Source organism: Tribolium madens, unplaced genomic scaffold (genome assembly GCF_015345945.1).
Source record: "Tribolium madens isolate multiple individuals breed KSU strain unplaced genomic scaffold, Tmad_KSU_1.1 Scaffold_20;HRSCAF=117;Tcas5.2_LG4, whole genome shotgun sequence".
NCBI lineage: Eukaryota > Metazoa > Arthropoda > Insecta > Coleoptera > Tenebrionidae > Tribolium > Tribolium madens.
Genome location: NW_025400985.1, coordinates 8,574,235 through 8,591,839, shown reverse-complemented (window position 1 = coordinate 8,591,839; position 17,605 = coordinate 8,574,235).

Genomic DNA, 17,605 nt, shown 5'->3' with positions numbered 1-17,605 from the left:
AAATGTGTGCATGCATTCTTATTCATACATACAGACATTCAAGCATTATTCACCGTGAATAATATATAACATCTCTATTTTCTCTATATAACGTTTCGTTTTTTCTCTATGTAACATTTATCTACATATTTGAAATACACAATTGACAGAAAAATTCAAATGCAGATTAGAATATTCCTTATATTGAAATAACCTTTAAATCATGTTTAGCACACACAATGTTAGGTTTTACAATTTATTTTTTAAAGTAATTGATCCAACCAATGCAGCATTTGATGAAAATTTTATAAACCCATTAAATCCCGGAAGAGTGACATTTTACTCACATTTATTTTTTAAATTTTGTGAAAACACAACATAAAAAAGACACAACGGTAAAACCCAAAAAGGAACATTATTAAATAAAATAAAATTAATACTTTAAGAGAAACAACAATAAATTATTCAAGTACCGGTATACAGAACATTTATTTGCAATGATGTATGACTTTTTGTCATTACTCTAAAACTGTTTTGACGTTATCAGTGTTTCAAAACACAAAAGTGCTCATTTTCAAGTGCTTTTCTCTCGACAAAATTTCAAAAACCCGAAGTAAATTTTACAATTAACGAATGAAAAATTTATATTTATAAAAACGGTTTGCACAAATTAATTACGCAGTTTATTCTCCATAATACTGGTATTTAAAAAAATAAAAAAATAGATAGTTTTTTTGATAATCATACAGGTGCGCCAGAACTCGCGCTCCAGAGAAAAATGCCATGTAAAGTAAGATACCAGGAACATGAAAAAAATGTTAAAAAAATTCAATCTATACCTAAAAGTTTGGAAGTTATGAGAGATAAAATTTTGCACTTTAACTCTATTTATTTCTCCTGGAAAAATAATTTTTCAAGTTTTTTTGCTACAGGCTATTAGAAGAAGAAAGAAGGAAGCTGTATCCTAAATTGCAACTCTATTTAATATTATTTGTGGCTTTTATTGGCAAAATTTTAGTACCTTTACTAAATAAAAAAGTTATTAAAAAAAGTTGTTTAGAATCAAAATTTACGTCAGTAGACATACCAAATTTCAAAATCATCGGCCAACTTTAATATTTTATTTTTTTATGTTTATTATTTCACAAATCAAAGAATTTTACTTTTAATAGTTCTTTTATTACGAATAAAATAAATTTACCCATAGGTTATTAGTACTAAATAACATTTTGACGTATCAGTTAATAAAAAGCAATTATCTTGAAAAAAAATGAAAAATCATAGTAGGTCAATGATTTTTAAATTTGGTATAGAAGCTTAAATGTTAATTCTAAACAACTCTTCTTAATAACTTTTTGGCGTATTTCTTACATAAAAAGCACTTTACAAAAAAATAGTTTTCTTTCCAATCATAATAAAGCAATTTTAATTTTATATTTGCTCGTTTCAGGTGAAGCAAAAAATGTTTTTCCTTTGGCGTAAAAGCAAAGATATTTTTTTCCCTCTTGTAAACTCAATCCGGGGAGATATTGTACATATTATAAATGATTTTCATCTAGCCAGCTGTGAATTTTCCATGTAAAATAAAAAATGCCGCTTTACGAAGATATGGGTACCTACTTGTTTTAACTTAAAAATTAAAAAATTGCCGTTTACTAAGAGTCCACTTCGAAAATAGACTTCAATCATAAACTTGTTTTCTCCCAAAGTATACAGTATTATCAATTATTATTGGAAATTAGTTGAAACAATAAAAGTTTAATTAACAACAATTTATTATTAATTAATAAGTGACACTAATGACAGAACTAAAGCTTTCAGAAAAACTAGAGCGGCACAAATAAAGTTACATGGAAAAAAATTCCAAAGCTGGCTAGATGAAAATCATTTATAACCACTCTGTATATTCGTATGACAAGTTTTTTTCGATATTTTCTTTTTACTTCTGGAGCAAGATAATCTAAAGTAATTTAATTTTTTTATACATAGAAAAATCTTCAAAATCTCTTTGTCAAAACATTAGTTCAATAATTTGACTGAAACAAAAAAAAATAATATTTACTATAATTTTTACAAATAAACAAATGGGAGAGACACGTCTGTCATGACCAATGGAAATCACCTGTTCGCGAAATTGGCGCTTGATTGCTTGACGTGGCATGATTTATTGAAAATAAAAAATGTATGCAAGTGGATTCGTTCTCCACTTCATTACGCTTTGTTATTCAAACGATGGCGGTATTTATATTTATATTTTTATGTAAAAGCGGCGTGTTACTTGACAGCCAGCTGTCACGTTATAAAATGCGCTGACTTGAGGTACCGTTTTATGAATTTAAAATCCACCGTTTTATTTTTGATAGAATAGAATGCTTACGTCTGAAAACTTGGTAACAGGTTTTAAGATTAAATTTAATTTATTTGGGAAATGGAGAGACCTAAGATTTCATATTATGGAAGATATTATCGGCTTCAAATGCAATTAACTTTGACAATGAATGCCGCGAATTTAATTTCAAGAAATACTTGTGACAAAGAGTTTAATTTAATATGTTTTCATATGCTTATAAACTGTCATAAACTTTAATAAATGCGTTTTAATGGATGAACAAGTGCAAATAAGTACGAAACCTGTTGCTTTGCCTCCACACACACAACATAAATTGTTAATTGCGCCAGTACCATTTTCAAAAAATAACAAAAATTTAGTCTGAATTCACTCGGTCTAAAACTGTATACATGTGGAATGTTACATCAATATTTACTCGCCTCGTTCAGAGTAAACCCTTTGTTACGCTGTACACAATTTAAACAAAATTAGAGCCACGTAAATTAAAGTTAAAACCATTCAAAACACGCCCTAGATGAGAAAATAGCGGAACTATCCACTTGAACAATAGACCTAATGCTGATTAAGCTTTTTGTTAGATGTCAGCGCGATAAAACAGAATCAAAAATCTCCTGTTTTTGGCTATAATGTTCTGTCTGGTACAACGTGCAGGAAATGTAAAAGTAACGAACAAGAGACGGCAAAGGACTCAACAAGAAATTAGATTGCAAAGGTCAAGTCGTTGGCGAACTCGAAAACATAGATAGTAGGTTCAGATTGAAGAAATATCTAATGAAATTAAATGAAATTGGGCGAAATAATGAGGCTAGTGTCCGTGATGTACGAAAGGGATTTAACTCGAGATAAGATGATTGCCGGGAGTTGATTATAGATTTGCGCCAAGAAGATATAAGCCCGGCGCTGGACTGCACAGACATTCGAAAATAAATTGCAGAAGATCAAGTACCACTTTTAAACTAATAAACTAAATGTCGAAAAAAAAATTTGATCACTGGCCCGGTGCATGCACCATTTTTACAACTTTAATTCTAATTTAAAATAAACAAGTTTACAAGCCTTGTAAGTAAAATTTGTCGAATAATCTTAAACATGAAAACAAATACTCGAAAACAAAGCATGAAACAGGATCAGTTAAGCTTAATCTTAAAATGATCACAGGTAAACTCGAGTGTTTGGCGAGAATTACGATACATTGCATTCTAGTTACACTGGTGGTTGCACCAGTTGCGCAAAGCATTGTTCCGTATTACGGGAATAAAGGTGAGAATGTACGAAATACGACACTATTCTACGACTTTACTTGAAACGAGTCAACTTGAGCTCTAATTTAATTTCATTGGTGGTGATGCCACATAATTAAAGCATGATTTTATATTTTATGTAGATAATTTAGATTTTAGTCTCTAAAAAATCTGGCGGAGCTGAAAGCGGCAACGTGGCAAAATAAAAGCACCTCAGGAATACTTTGAGATTTATGACACCTAATTCAGTTTATGGCCTGTTTGTCAAGGAAGTCAGGAACAGCCCAAGTCCCGTGCTAACGTGGTCTCCACTTTATGTAGGCCCATTGTTAAATTAAATGGATTTGTAATAAAGAATAATCGCATGCGTAGGAAAATCGTCAGAGAGTCGTTTTCCGCTACGACGCACGTCTTCAGTCAGAACAAAATTTCCCCGAAACTCGATTATGATAATAAAAACTAGTCGTGTATGTGCCGCTATTAGACCCTTCGGAAGGTCGATCTTAAATTTTTGATGATGGAGAAAGAAAAAACGCACTTTGATCTATGAAGAGATATTTTAGACACCCGAACCGCAATTAAATTTTTTACCATTCGCCCCGGCCGTGTACTATTTAATTATTGAGTCGTAAAGGGGGTGAAAGTTTTTATGTAAGGTTTGCTATTTGCGTGGCAATTTTCCTCGAGGGCGGTTCGCCCCGACTGCTCCAGGATTTATCAATGTCTGCTCTCGTGTGTTTGCCGTTCGCTGCAACTTGAACTGATCATATATATGTTCCAGTCGTGTTTGTCTGTCAAACGTTCGGTTCGTTAGACAAGTCAAGATAAGACCTGGGCACAAAATTCTTATTTTATTTCATTGTACCAACGGTTTCCATTAAACCAAAACTGCAAACACGTAATAAATGCAATTGATACAAAAAATGTTACAATTCTAGTTAAATTTTATAAACTGCCCTCATAGAGAAATAGGTAGGTCTGAATGACTTCTTTGATAGTACAATTTAGCGTAAAAAGCCTTAAACATATCATATCTTTATATCAATCAAGTAAGCTGTTAAAAATCTTAAAATGAATTACAACCCTTTGTATTGATGTAACATCAATTATATTAATTGGCATTGATTTTGTCAATGATTGGTTGAATTAATTGAGTATGAGTTTAATACATTGCACTTTTTGTAAATACATTAATGATTAGAAACCTTATAAATACAGTAATAAGATATAAATTTATTAGTTACTTAAAAAAATTGCTGTAGCCAACAGAATTTGCATCCATCCCACATTATTGTAAAAATGGAACTACTGGAATCGTTTAAAATTTTTATCAAATCATTTAATATATTCTGAAGTCACTTAAAAATAATATAATAAATAAATAACAGATGTTCTAGCAAAAAAAAAACAATATTAAAAGATATCTGTTAAAGCTGTAAAAATGATTATCTGTTAAAACAAATAAATAAAACCAAGATGGTTCTAAATCAGCGCAAAAGTTTTCTTTGCTAAAAGTTCTTTACAAGTTGACAATAACTATAAAAACAACGAAACATGTAGGTAATAAAAATTCCCGTGAACAGTCAATATTTTTGATGATCAAGAAAAAGTCTGCAAAGATTCAGTCATAAAAAATAGACATATAAATTAAATCCCTAAGCAAATAAAAAAATATTAACAATAAAATAAGCATACCATGACCCAACGGTGTAATAAAAAGGTAAAAAATTAATACTCCTAAAAAATTCATTTTATTACATATTATCAAATCTAGAAACAGACAGTAAAATCAAAATCAAATAAATACAGCTAATAAAATGTCACATTATAAATCAAAAAGTTTACTATTGTTAGATTAATTAAAATTTTACTTACGAAAAATATGTCAAAGATATGGTAATTATTTAATCTTAAAAATGTAGTGTGAAGTGGATAAAATAATAATACATGGTAATTATAAATGATTCTAACATTCAATTGCTCCTAAAATTTTTTTAAATTTTGATCTTAATACAATTTACCGTTCCTTAAAAAAATGTCAGTTGCCGGTTTACGTAAAATTTTGCTTTTGTAGTCATTTATTTAGAAATTTTGCTTTTAAATCACCTTTGCATTGTGTGACAAGATTACTTCATGACTCTTAAAAAAGTGTAATCAAACTTAAATTTTGTATTAAAACGCCACAATATTTAGAAATACAAAATAATCTCTTTGTCTCTATAATTTGAATAAAACTAGGTATGTACGTTTTGAGGCGTGAAAACAAAAAATGACAGACATCTCGACCCTCTTAATCCCTTATTTAATTAACTGTCCGTTGACAGACTGGATATATTTAGTTAGAAGGGCCGAGAGTCATTAGTCCTTTTGACAAGCTTCTTAACACCGTCTCTTGCGTGTCTTTGTGCCACCTCGTGAGTCCTTTCACCGCGCACGAACGGTTGTGGGCAAAATGGGGGCCGTGTACAGCATAAATCTCCTCAGAAGCAGCCGCATCTACGAAATATTAGACCACTCCAGTCAAGAATGTTTGGCACTTGGCTGAATTTGTATCGGAAGTTTGTAATTGGCTTGTGATAAATAGTGCCAATTATTTTGGTTTTTGACGAGTGTTTAATTATTGTGGATTGGCGATAAATTTGGCGTTGCGTTTTTTAAGGCTGGATTTTATCGGGGCACCGAGACTGTTATAGAGATATAGTGACATTTTATAACTTTTTTATTCCGTTATATCCAATCCCTTATATTGGATTCTCCCTCTTTGAGAAAGCGTTCGCCCGGGAGATATTGTATAATGCCAAGGGTAGTAAAACAATTTATACTCGTGTAAGTTAGAATGTTGCAGGATGTCATTAGGTCATCATCGAGAAAAGACAGACACTTCATGACTGCGGCAGCGGCCACATTCCATTAGACAACTTTGAACGCAATACCTTGTGAATATTGATGGAGCTTCTAGACCCAGTCTCGTGCTATGAATACTAAAAGCCTCCAACATTGTCTCTTTTTTTAGCTCGATTTGCTCTTCATCACATGAGACTTACTTGTAATAGTAACGGACGTGTTCGGCAGCTTGCCCGATAATTTCGACCAGGATGCCTTCACAAAAAAGTTAATTATCTTAAGATGAGAAAGAAATTAAAATTTATTCCTTTCTAAATCCAATATCCAGACGACCGGGGGGCAAAGCTGATCTTTGGTATATCTTAATTTAAGGTAACATCTGGCGCCTTTCTCAACTTATCAGCCCTGACTTATGCACATTCAAAATGAATACTTAAATTATTTCACGAGTTAATCCTTTTCCACCGCAGAATTTTACACACTTCACTTAATATTAAACGCCGCTATTTCCCTGCGAAAAACGGATCACGATAGGCTATTAAAGCTTCCAGGTTTATCAGCCAAAGACGACACTAAATCGGTTTATCGCCAGAATGCTTCGGGATGAATAACATAACAGCCGGCAATTGATGACAGACATCTGTGCCGCGAATAAAATCACCACCACAGGTCATTCCAAAACCGCTAAACGACATTTATCATCTCTTTCACAAAACCAAAAGTAATAAAACTAATACCACAAATAACAAATTACAACACAACTGACAACCAGTTCAAAGACACCGGAGAAGCTTCAAATTTTATATAAACTAATTTAAAAAATAAACATTAAATTTTAAACAACATAAACAAGTTGAAAGAAAAAACAACAATATAATAAAAAATAAGTGTGTTTTTATACTATTTTTTCTATTAAGTCCTTTTTAAATTGAATTTATTATTTTTTTGACAGTTAAAGTTTTTGACATTTGACGTATGCGGTACCCAAATTGCTCGAATATAGCTCACATTGCATTAGTTTCGGTAAAATACGTAGAACTGCAACAATTTGTCACGACAGTTTATCACCAATGTTGACCAAACTATTTCATAAAATGTCGACAAAAAACAGAGTCACAAAATTGCATTCTATGCAACTATTTTCAGTTATACAAAATGCTCATTGAGACACCAAAATAGAAAAATTGTATTTAATTTTTTGTTAATTTGTAAATTTGTATTTAATTTTTTGTAATGAATAATTAAGTACTTTTTATTTAAATATACCACGAGTTACTCTTTTCAATAAAGTAAGGATGAAAAAACTGTTTAGTTAAAATTGTTTATTGTTAAAATTGTTAATTAAACAATTTATTTGTCTTAGGAAATTTATTAATTAAACTAAGTGTAATTAAGTCATCGCTTTGATCTGCTTATTATGCAAAAAATCACTATTTTTGAAAGTAAATAAGTCTAAATAACATAAACATACAAGAGTAAAAAATGAGCTTATTTATGAAAAGATTGTTTTAAAGTTTATTGATATTATGAAAATGACAGTAGTGCCCGTAATTTTAATTCCGCAACTGTACAAATAAACAATTCAAGAATTAGGTTTTTTTTCCATTTCATGCATTCCCACCTAATTCTTTAATTGCACAAAGGCGTGATGTGCTTATGAAGATTTATGATGATTTCACATATGCATTATTACTGCTTACATTCGTTTTACATGCGACTAACAATTGTTACTTTTACTTCTAATCCAATTACTTTAAAAGTACACAGACTACAGAATACGGACTGTTAATAAATTCAAAATCAATATGTTGACGTTGGTATCGGCAATTAGTTTTGATCTTTAAAAAATCTCTTATAAACCTAAGATTGAGCTGAAATCATTAAAACTTTTGCAGAGTATAGAATTGTTTGATTAAAAATATTCTGGTTCGCAGCATCGCTGCAAAATTACTGTGGTTGTTTTTCTAATTTAGGTTTATTAATTTTTGAAAAAATAAATTTCTTTGAGCAAGTTTGAGTTGAGTTTAGCAAAAAGCGATGATTTATGTGAGATATAATATAGGGCGTCACACGCACCAATTTGTTTTACGAGTTTACGATCAGTGAGTGGATAATTCGGCGAGGATTTCCCGGCAAGTGCAGCGTGTTGGGTATTAATGTCGTTGGTTCAATTTGAATATTACATCGTATATCGGCAGTAATAAAATTGCTTTTATCATCGTTCCACTCCATTACACGTTGATTACTTTCAGAATGCCACGAGTAAAAATACTGTCTGAGTGTTATCTATTGAAGACAGGGTTAATTATAGGCAGGGATCTCATTAGTGTTGACGTAATTACTTGCCAACTTGAGCTACATTTTAATTACTACATTTCTTAGATACATACTTTTTTTTAAATTCATTCCGCAAATTAAAAAACTTCTCGAGCTAGAGCTCCGACTCTTGTTATTTCTGTAATTAATTAAGACGGGTTTTATGTCAGTTGCGTTGATATTGAAAAGCCGTAAAACCCGACAATTGGATAAATAAAGCTCGGCTAAATAAAAAAGCAAACACGCGATTTCTAAAGATCGCAAAGAGAGCTACTAAGACTCCTATGCAAACTGCGTAAACGGAAGTGATTGCCAACGATATACGTTTCCATCGGGAAAGCAGGCCGCTAAACGACTCTCCAAAGATTCGAAGATTAGATATTTTAGAGTTCGGTACTCTAAATCGACTTTTTCAAGCAACCCCTTTGCCATGTTTAGCTTATTCACCAAGATAATGTGTTGCTGATCTAGAACGCGCTCCACTCCTTTCGCAACTTATCTGATTGTTCGAATAATTCACACTCCACTTTGTTTGCATCATAATACTCGAGGAATCGATAACCGCATTTTGCAGAAACATTAGCCGATTAAACGTACACTCATCGACATAAACAACGCGATAAGCTGAGACAATCTTGAATAACTGGTTGCATAACTATGCGCATTTAAGGATAAACGAATGACGCCGTTATTTCTGCAATCCCTGATTAAACTTGGGACAGTTGGTGCTTCGTTTGTCGGTTAATAGTTTATGTCTGAAACCAATTGGCTGCGCTTGTTCTTCGACAAGAAATATTTCTCCAGAATGAGAAGTCTTCTAATTGGTTACAGCGCAAATTAAACTTGGGCGGTAAATAATTTATCTTGAAAAAATCAAATCTTAGTTGGAAGGTTTTTGCCACATCCGTATCGATCCAATTTCATTTCTGTGTTGTAAACACAATCTACTTATGTAGATGAATATTACATTTTTCAAGTGCAGCAATTTAATCAGGGAGTTTTTAGTCTCACAAACAGTTGTTATCTTTTATTGTCGCAATTTTTTAAACCTAGGAAATTAGGTGGCTGCGACAAAATTTGCACAAAATAAAACATTTTATTATTACTTTTGTGGCGAAAGTTCGCAAAGACACGGAAGACAATTAAGTGGAAGTGCACTTTGAGCCGAATTTTCGCCAGTATAAAATTTTTAACGGTCGAATTGATTTCATATAAAGAAGTTGAAGACATAAGCGAATCTCCGGGCGGCAAAACTCGGATTGGATCAGCCATTGACTTATTGTTATTATTCTCATCACACGGCATATTACACCGCAAGAAGGGCTAATCCACTCTTTGGACTCGCTGAGCTAGCGGTTTGTCACATCAGAGATATGAGCCCCGGACGCAAGAAATATTATCTTCTATCTGAGGCTTTGAATTATATGCGCCAGATGTGAAACCGTTGCAAGATGTGAAAAGGGAGTGGGCCATTTATTTTTTATTTTGCCGCCTCTTTCGTATGCTTGCATAAAATTTATTAATGGCAACGTTCAAATTTACCTCAGAGATGTGCACATCAAACTTAATCGAAATTACCATCCGAGTAGCTGACAGCAAAAAATCTTGCTGCGTTTTTCTTTTTACAATTATTATTGATTCACAAAAAAACTGTATTAAAGCCCAGTTTCATAATACTTACTGTAAAGTCCTTTAGTTAAAAGCGACTTTAAAGTTGTTGCATTTCATAATAGAAAAATGTATCAACTTTAGTAACTGACTTTAAGTAAAGTTGGTAGAATTTTTTTATGTTTGAGTACGCTTGCGTTATGTACTTTTAATTTTAAAACCGACATTATTCAGATTTGATTACTTTATTACAATTAAACGTCATTCAATAATTTGAATTTCGAAAATGGATGAACTAGAAGAATCACTGAGTACATTTATTTAGTGCGATTCAAATAACAAAGAACTTTGACAAATTTGACGTTTTTTAAAACTACTTTCTGATAAATTTGACGTTTGTTAAAGCTACTAGTGAGTTAAACGAAGATAATCCAGAGTTTAAAATTAAAGGCACTTTAAGCCAATTTTTAATTTTAAAGTGTATTATGAAACGCGTTTTATATATTAAAGTCACTTTTAAAAGTTAAAGTTCCGTTAAATTTATTTCGAAACTGGTCCTAAAATTATTTCAGTAGAAAAAGTACATTTCTTCCATCATTTACATAAGATTAAAATCAGCTAAATAGAAACAGAAATACACATTTATAGCCTAATTTTGCGCTTCGAAATTCGCCTTGTTGCTACTGAAAACTGAAAAGTGATCGATGGTCGATTTGGGGCATCGCAAATGAGTCGATCATTAGAGATGCAGCGCAATTTGGGCAAATGCAGCAATTTGAGCAGTTCTGAAAATATTCAGTGGCTCTCATAATACATAGAATGGGTTTGACAGAAGTCAATTGGCTTCGTAAGCCTGAGAGCGATGTTATTGTGTTCCCTAATGACGAATCATGTTTTAACTAAATTGAGGTAATGAGGTTCAAAGTTCGCCAACAGTCAACATCGCTTTCAACTCGAAACTTTCTCCCTCGCAACTTTATTATTATAATTGCAAATTTTTAAACTCGTCCAGATTGAAAACTACAAGCTTTTACATTAAAAGAATACAATTGCATCTTCAATGTTATAAAATGTAAAATGACTAAGGTTTACAGTTATAAACCAATAAAATGGTATTTTTTATAATGCAAGAAAACTAACAATCAAATTTTTAATATTTAATTACGTAATTACTATTTTGAAATTTAAGCATCAAACACACAAAAACCAGAGTTAACACCGGTTTTTAACTAAATTTCTCGTTAAGAAAAAAGTAGCTTTCTACAAAATTAAAGCTTATTAAATTTTGTCCAAATAATTTTCTCGGGTTTTTTTCATCTCAAATTCGAAATATTCGCTAACAAATATCGCATTCACTAAGAAAACACTAATGAATTAACCTAAAGATCGTTGTAAAAGTGTAAGCATTGTGATTGGGCAGCTTAAGGTCGGCCATTATAATAATGTAAAAAAACAATCATTGTAGATTTTTGAATTCATTCAAAAATTTAATACATTGACGTGATTGGTCTGTTTGTGATCGGCCAAATTAACCAAATGTTTTTTGCTTAAACTATTTATTTTTTGAAAAACTAATTGATGAGTGATAAATTACTACAGGGCGATTCAGATAAGATAATGAGCCTGACGATCTGATTTGCATTTGCAATCCATGTTGCTCTGATAGTGCTTTGACATGCAATTTATGATTTTTAAAAAAACTGTTTGCCTACCTTTAATGTTTCACTGTTTCATACATTTTGTATTGGGTTTACACCGAAAAGACTTCTCTAATTTCTCTATCATTCCGCGAGAACTGAATGGCACTAATAATCGTTCTCTGCACTAATGTCAGAGTGACACAAAGATGATAACTTGGATTCAACTTGCAAATCCTAATTGAAATTGGATCAAAGGCGTAAATGAAATTTGTTTTTTGGGTTGCATCGCCAGATCGTCAGGCTCATTATCTTATCTGAATCGCCCTGTATAAAAATTTGATGATTTAACAAGAATAAAATTTTTCGAAATTTCCTTGTTTTCGAGTTCTACAAAAAAAAATATTTTTTCAAATGGCAACCCACTATAAAATCATTTTTCTCATAAAAGCTATACTCTAAGGATTATAACTATCTGCTTTATACAGGGCGATTCAGATAAGATAATGAGCCTGACGATCTGGCGATGCAACCCAAAAAACAAATTTCATTTACGTTTTGATCTAATTTTAATTACGATTTGCGTTTGCAATCCCAGTTAATATATGTTGCTCTGACAGTGCTTTGACAAGCAATTTATGATTTATATAAAAAAACTGTTTACTACCTACCTTTAATGTTTCATTCGTTTATACATTTTGTATTGGGTTTACACCGAAAAGACTTCCGTAATTTCTCTATCATTCCGTGAAAACTGAATGGCACTAATAATCGTTCTCTGCACTGATGTCAGAGTGACACAAGATGATAACTTGGATTCAACTTGCAAATCCTAATTCAAATTGGATCAAAGACGTAAATAAAATTTGTTTTTTGGGTTGCATCGCCAGATCGTCAGGCTCATTATCTTATCTGAATCGCCCTGTATTTAATTTTTTCAAAAAAATTTTTTCACATAAATTGCAATTTTGACAAAAAAAATCGCATAACTCAAAAACAAAACAAAATTTCGTTCTAAAAATACGATCACAGTTTTTATATTACTTTAATTTATATTAATTATTATTTTCTGGAGGCAAATGATTAAAAATAAAACCGATTGTTCCATACTTTATATTCACCCTGTATAAGAAGCCAATCAATAGAAGACAGCAACAGAAAAATGATGAAAGATGTAAAGGTGAAAAGAGGGGCCGAAATTTACAGTGACCATCATCTATTAGTAGGAAAAGTTAAAATCCTAGAAGAAGAGGACGAAGATAAAAGGAGAGAAAATGGACACAACAAAGAAACTATAAAAGTATATAAATTACCAGAAACAGAAGTTGCGACCAAATACGAAAAGTTAATCGATAGGGCAATACAAGAAAGAAAGAACAACTTTGAACAAATGACGACCCTAAATATGTGGCAAGAAATGAAGAATATAAAATTAAGTGCAGCAAAAGAAGCTTGTGGAACCACCTTAACCGGCAAACAAACGAAACGAACAGCATGGTGGACAAAAGAAATCAAAGAGGAAGTAATGAAAAAAAAAGAAAACAATGCAAAACTACTTGACCAACAAAACAAAGAAGATATATGGAGAATCCAAGTGACAACGCACAAAAGTTAAACATATAGTGACAGAAGAAAAGAAAAAATGCTGGGAAAAATTTGGAAACAAACTTGAAATTGACAGCAAAGGAAACCAAAAGCTTTTCTACAAGGTAAGTACTGAAAAATTTAAGAAAAAAGAAAAATAAACAAACAATAAATATAAAGAACAAATTATTAGTAACCCAAACGACGTAATGGCTAGATGGAGAGAATATGTCCAAGAATTATTAAACGGACAAACAGAAAGAAATACAGAAGAAAAAAGAAAAGAAGTAAAAGCAGATACAGAGAGCCAGAAAATGGACATAACTGAAGAGGAATTGAATGAAGCTAAGAATGGGAAGGCGCCGGGCCACAATAAAATAATAGCGGAAATGATTAAGAAAATATGGAAAGAAGGGAAAAGTGCACTTTTGACACTGTACAACAAGATATGGAATGGAGGGAAGAGAAAATACTAGAAGAATGGGAACTGGGACAAATAATACCAATACACAGAAAAGGCGATGACCGAGACTGTAAAAACTACAGAGGAATATCTTTATTAAGCGTACCATTAAAGATTTACGAACAAATACTTGAAAACTAATTAAGAACAATAATTGAACCAACACTACTGGAAGCACAGAGTGGTTTTCGCAAAGGTAGAAGTGTACAGGACCACATCTTCACGATCAAGCAACTAGCAAACAAAACATTGGAATATGGGAAGCAAATCTATTTAGCATTTATAGACCTTGAAAAGACGTTTGATAACGTATTACGGAACAAAGTCTGATAAATAGGGGAGTGAACAAAAAATTAAAAAACGTAATAGAAAATTTCTACAGTAATACTAGAAACTATGTCATCAGTAATAACAACGCAACCAAAAAATTCGTCACAAAGGAAGGACTGAGGCAAGGGGGAGTGCTGAGCCCAACCCTTTTTATACTAAACCTGGGACAAAGCAAAAATCCTATCAAGAAACAGAAAACCGTGGCGCGATATTTGCTAGCGGATGTCCCGAAAATTATTAACAATACAAAAAAAACCGAAGACCATTGATAGGAAACTTTATAAGCTTTACGAGTATATAAATTAGAGATTGATTATGTGTGTTATTTTTTATTATAAACTTTTTTTCAAACGCTTTGGCTGAATGCGTGTCTTCGTTTTATCTCCTAAGAACTCTAATAAATGGAAATACGTTCTTACTGCAGCTATTCCTCGCAAACGATATTTATAAATGTCTGTCAGAGTCGACGGGTTGGTATCGCGTCTAGGAGCTGATGGAATTGATAATTTATATCCACTAAAGCTGTTTATCACTTACTTTAAATATTGCCTTTCCTCGCAAGATTTATTTTCGTCATTAACTTTATTGTTTCTAAGGTATTTTGCACAAAATCTCAACCAATTTGCGGTGTTAATAGTCACCGCAATCCAAATAATCATTCCTTGTACACAATTCGCGTTCATTTTTTATGTGCAAAAAATACGAAATTCTTACAATGTAGAAAAGGTAATTCAAACGTCCATTTGTCGAAGGGGTTGTTTTAAGAAATATCCCGACTTAAAGAAATGGCATTTTTCACTTTTAGTGCCGGCCCGACAGACCCTCCGTGTAGGTCTGATATTTATGGGATATAACTAGGAGTGGTTGACAAAGCGTTCGCAGTTCATGTTGTGTGCTTATAAACCGGATCATATTTTTGTAGAATGCTGGACTTTTGTCTCCCCTTTTATTGAACGAAGAAGAGAGTAAAAATCCGGGTAATAGTGGCGAATATTAACGACTTCTTGTGTGTCTACACGGAGTCGTTATCGTTCGTGAACAGAATTGTGATTAATGAAGGAAATGGTAAGATGTTTCAGTTATATTTTACGTGACTATGGATTTATTATCAATAAGTCAGTTGTTGGAGAACATGTGTTAGCTCTCAGCAGGACTCCTCGACTTTTCTTGCCACAAAGTGGCTACATACTATCCACATACCTTGTCCTAGAGACAGACTAAAAATTTTATTTTTTTTCTCACTTTGTTATTATATTAAGAGCCATTTTCGCGTTCGCATGCAAAAAATTCGCCCCTAAGGTCACCCTTCGTAGTTCTTGCCTTGTCCAGCTTCGATGCTTGATAAATTGTATCAGCAACTTTTTACTCCGGACTTCTTTGCTTCAAGTTCTATCAAAGTGTCATTTTTATTTAACGTGCAGTTAATGTGATGCTTTTTAAACTCGTAGAAGAAAAAGTTCTTGCAAGATCAAATAACTGAATAAGGGAATATGATGTTAGTGATTGATTTTCGACCGATTCACATTCAATCAAAGTTAGGAGAAGTTCTTGATTCGCAGTGACCGCTAGATTGTGCACAGGCGAGTGTAATGGAATTCCCCGATAGTAACGACTCCACATCCCTCGGGAACTGACCCGGCACTTCGGTTTGCACTCGGCGCCCCTAACAAAACAATGGTGCCCGTACAAACTTGATCAAATATTTAAACATTACAAGTGGTTTCTGCACTAAATGCACCATGCGCTTTAATTAAACTTACAACAACTTAAACAACCCCAAAAAGAGCGATTCTTAAACTAAACAACTTAAACCCACAAAACTAACTTTTTAATTAATAGAATCTCAATTTTTGACAGTTTAGGGATCATTGACTTTGTCACCAACCAACCTTGTGAAAGAAATTACACCAGTAAAAAATCAATATGCATCCATTCAATACGAAAATCATAAAAAGAAATGTTTTCTTTCAAGCGAAAAAAGAGGGTTTTATTAGAGCCTAGCGAAAACGTAAAAAAGCGATGGATTTTTATAGAAAGCAACACTTTTATTGGTTGTACTGTCCTTCTCATAGATTTATTATCGGATATTTCTTATCATCCGAGTAATTGTTTTGCTTATTTACTTTCCATAGATAAGCGAAAAAGTTTAATAAAAGGTCGTAACCAATTTTATGAAGTTAACTTTTCGAGCTACATGTTTTGGAAATATCCTCTATGACCATAAATACAGAAAGTGACCATCAAGACTATAAATCACGGGAGATTAGACAACGATTTTCCCGGTGATTGCATTCCGGGAACATTAAATCATAAGATTGTGTCTGATGGCTTGTGGGATTATAGCTTAGCTTTGATTGAGAAAAATACACCAACTTCTGATCATGTTCTATTAATATTTTTTTTAATAATTACTTAGTACTAACCCGGCGCATCCACCACTTTTTTCTTTAATTTATGTCCTGTAGCAAGTCTTATTAAAGAAAAATTTAATACAGTTTTTAGACATTAATGATTTTTTCCATCAAATTTGTCTTCTTCCTCAACTCAGTGTTAGTGCTCTATAACAGTTACAGGCTTCTAATAAGATTAAAACTTATTAAGAAATTTTACTTGATGTTTTATTATTTTATTTTAAAAAGCTCTCTTGCTTTTATGCTCATGCCACTCTCATGCTTTGTTTTTATGCTTATGCCAGTCTTATGCTTATATTCCCTTATTTGCTCTTAGCGCTCATGCTCTCTTATTATGCTTACTACGCACATGTTTTTAAAGTTCGCGCTCTTATGCGCCCGCTATCTTTCATTGCTTATTTGAATTTAAATAAGAGAAAAATTTTCGGTGGTTTTCAGTAACCAGACTGGTCTATCGCTATTAACTCGGGAATTATTAGCGACAGCCTGTTATGTTTAGCAGTAGAGTAATTATAAAATTAAAACGTTTTTCAAAATTGTATTAATTGTATTACGCCTATATTGTGCCCAAATAGGCGTGAAGGTAAATTTCCCCTTTCACCTTCTTTATGCCTTGTTGTAAACAGCGAGGTGTCGCAAAACTTTTTAAATGTTCTAATATGCTTTCGCTGATAAAAGGAAAATATTAACTAGTGTTTCGAAAAGTTTGTAATATAATTGCCAGTCTCGACAAGAAACAATGTCTAAAGACTCCAAGTTGAAAAGATTGTGCGAAAGTCAATGAAACCAAGCGAGCGAAAATACCGGTACGCTTAATAGGATTTTTAAAAGAAAATTGTGAA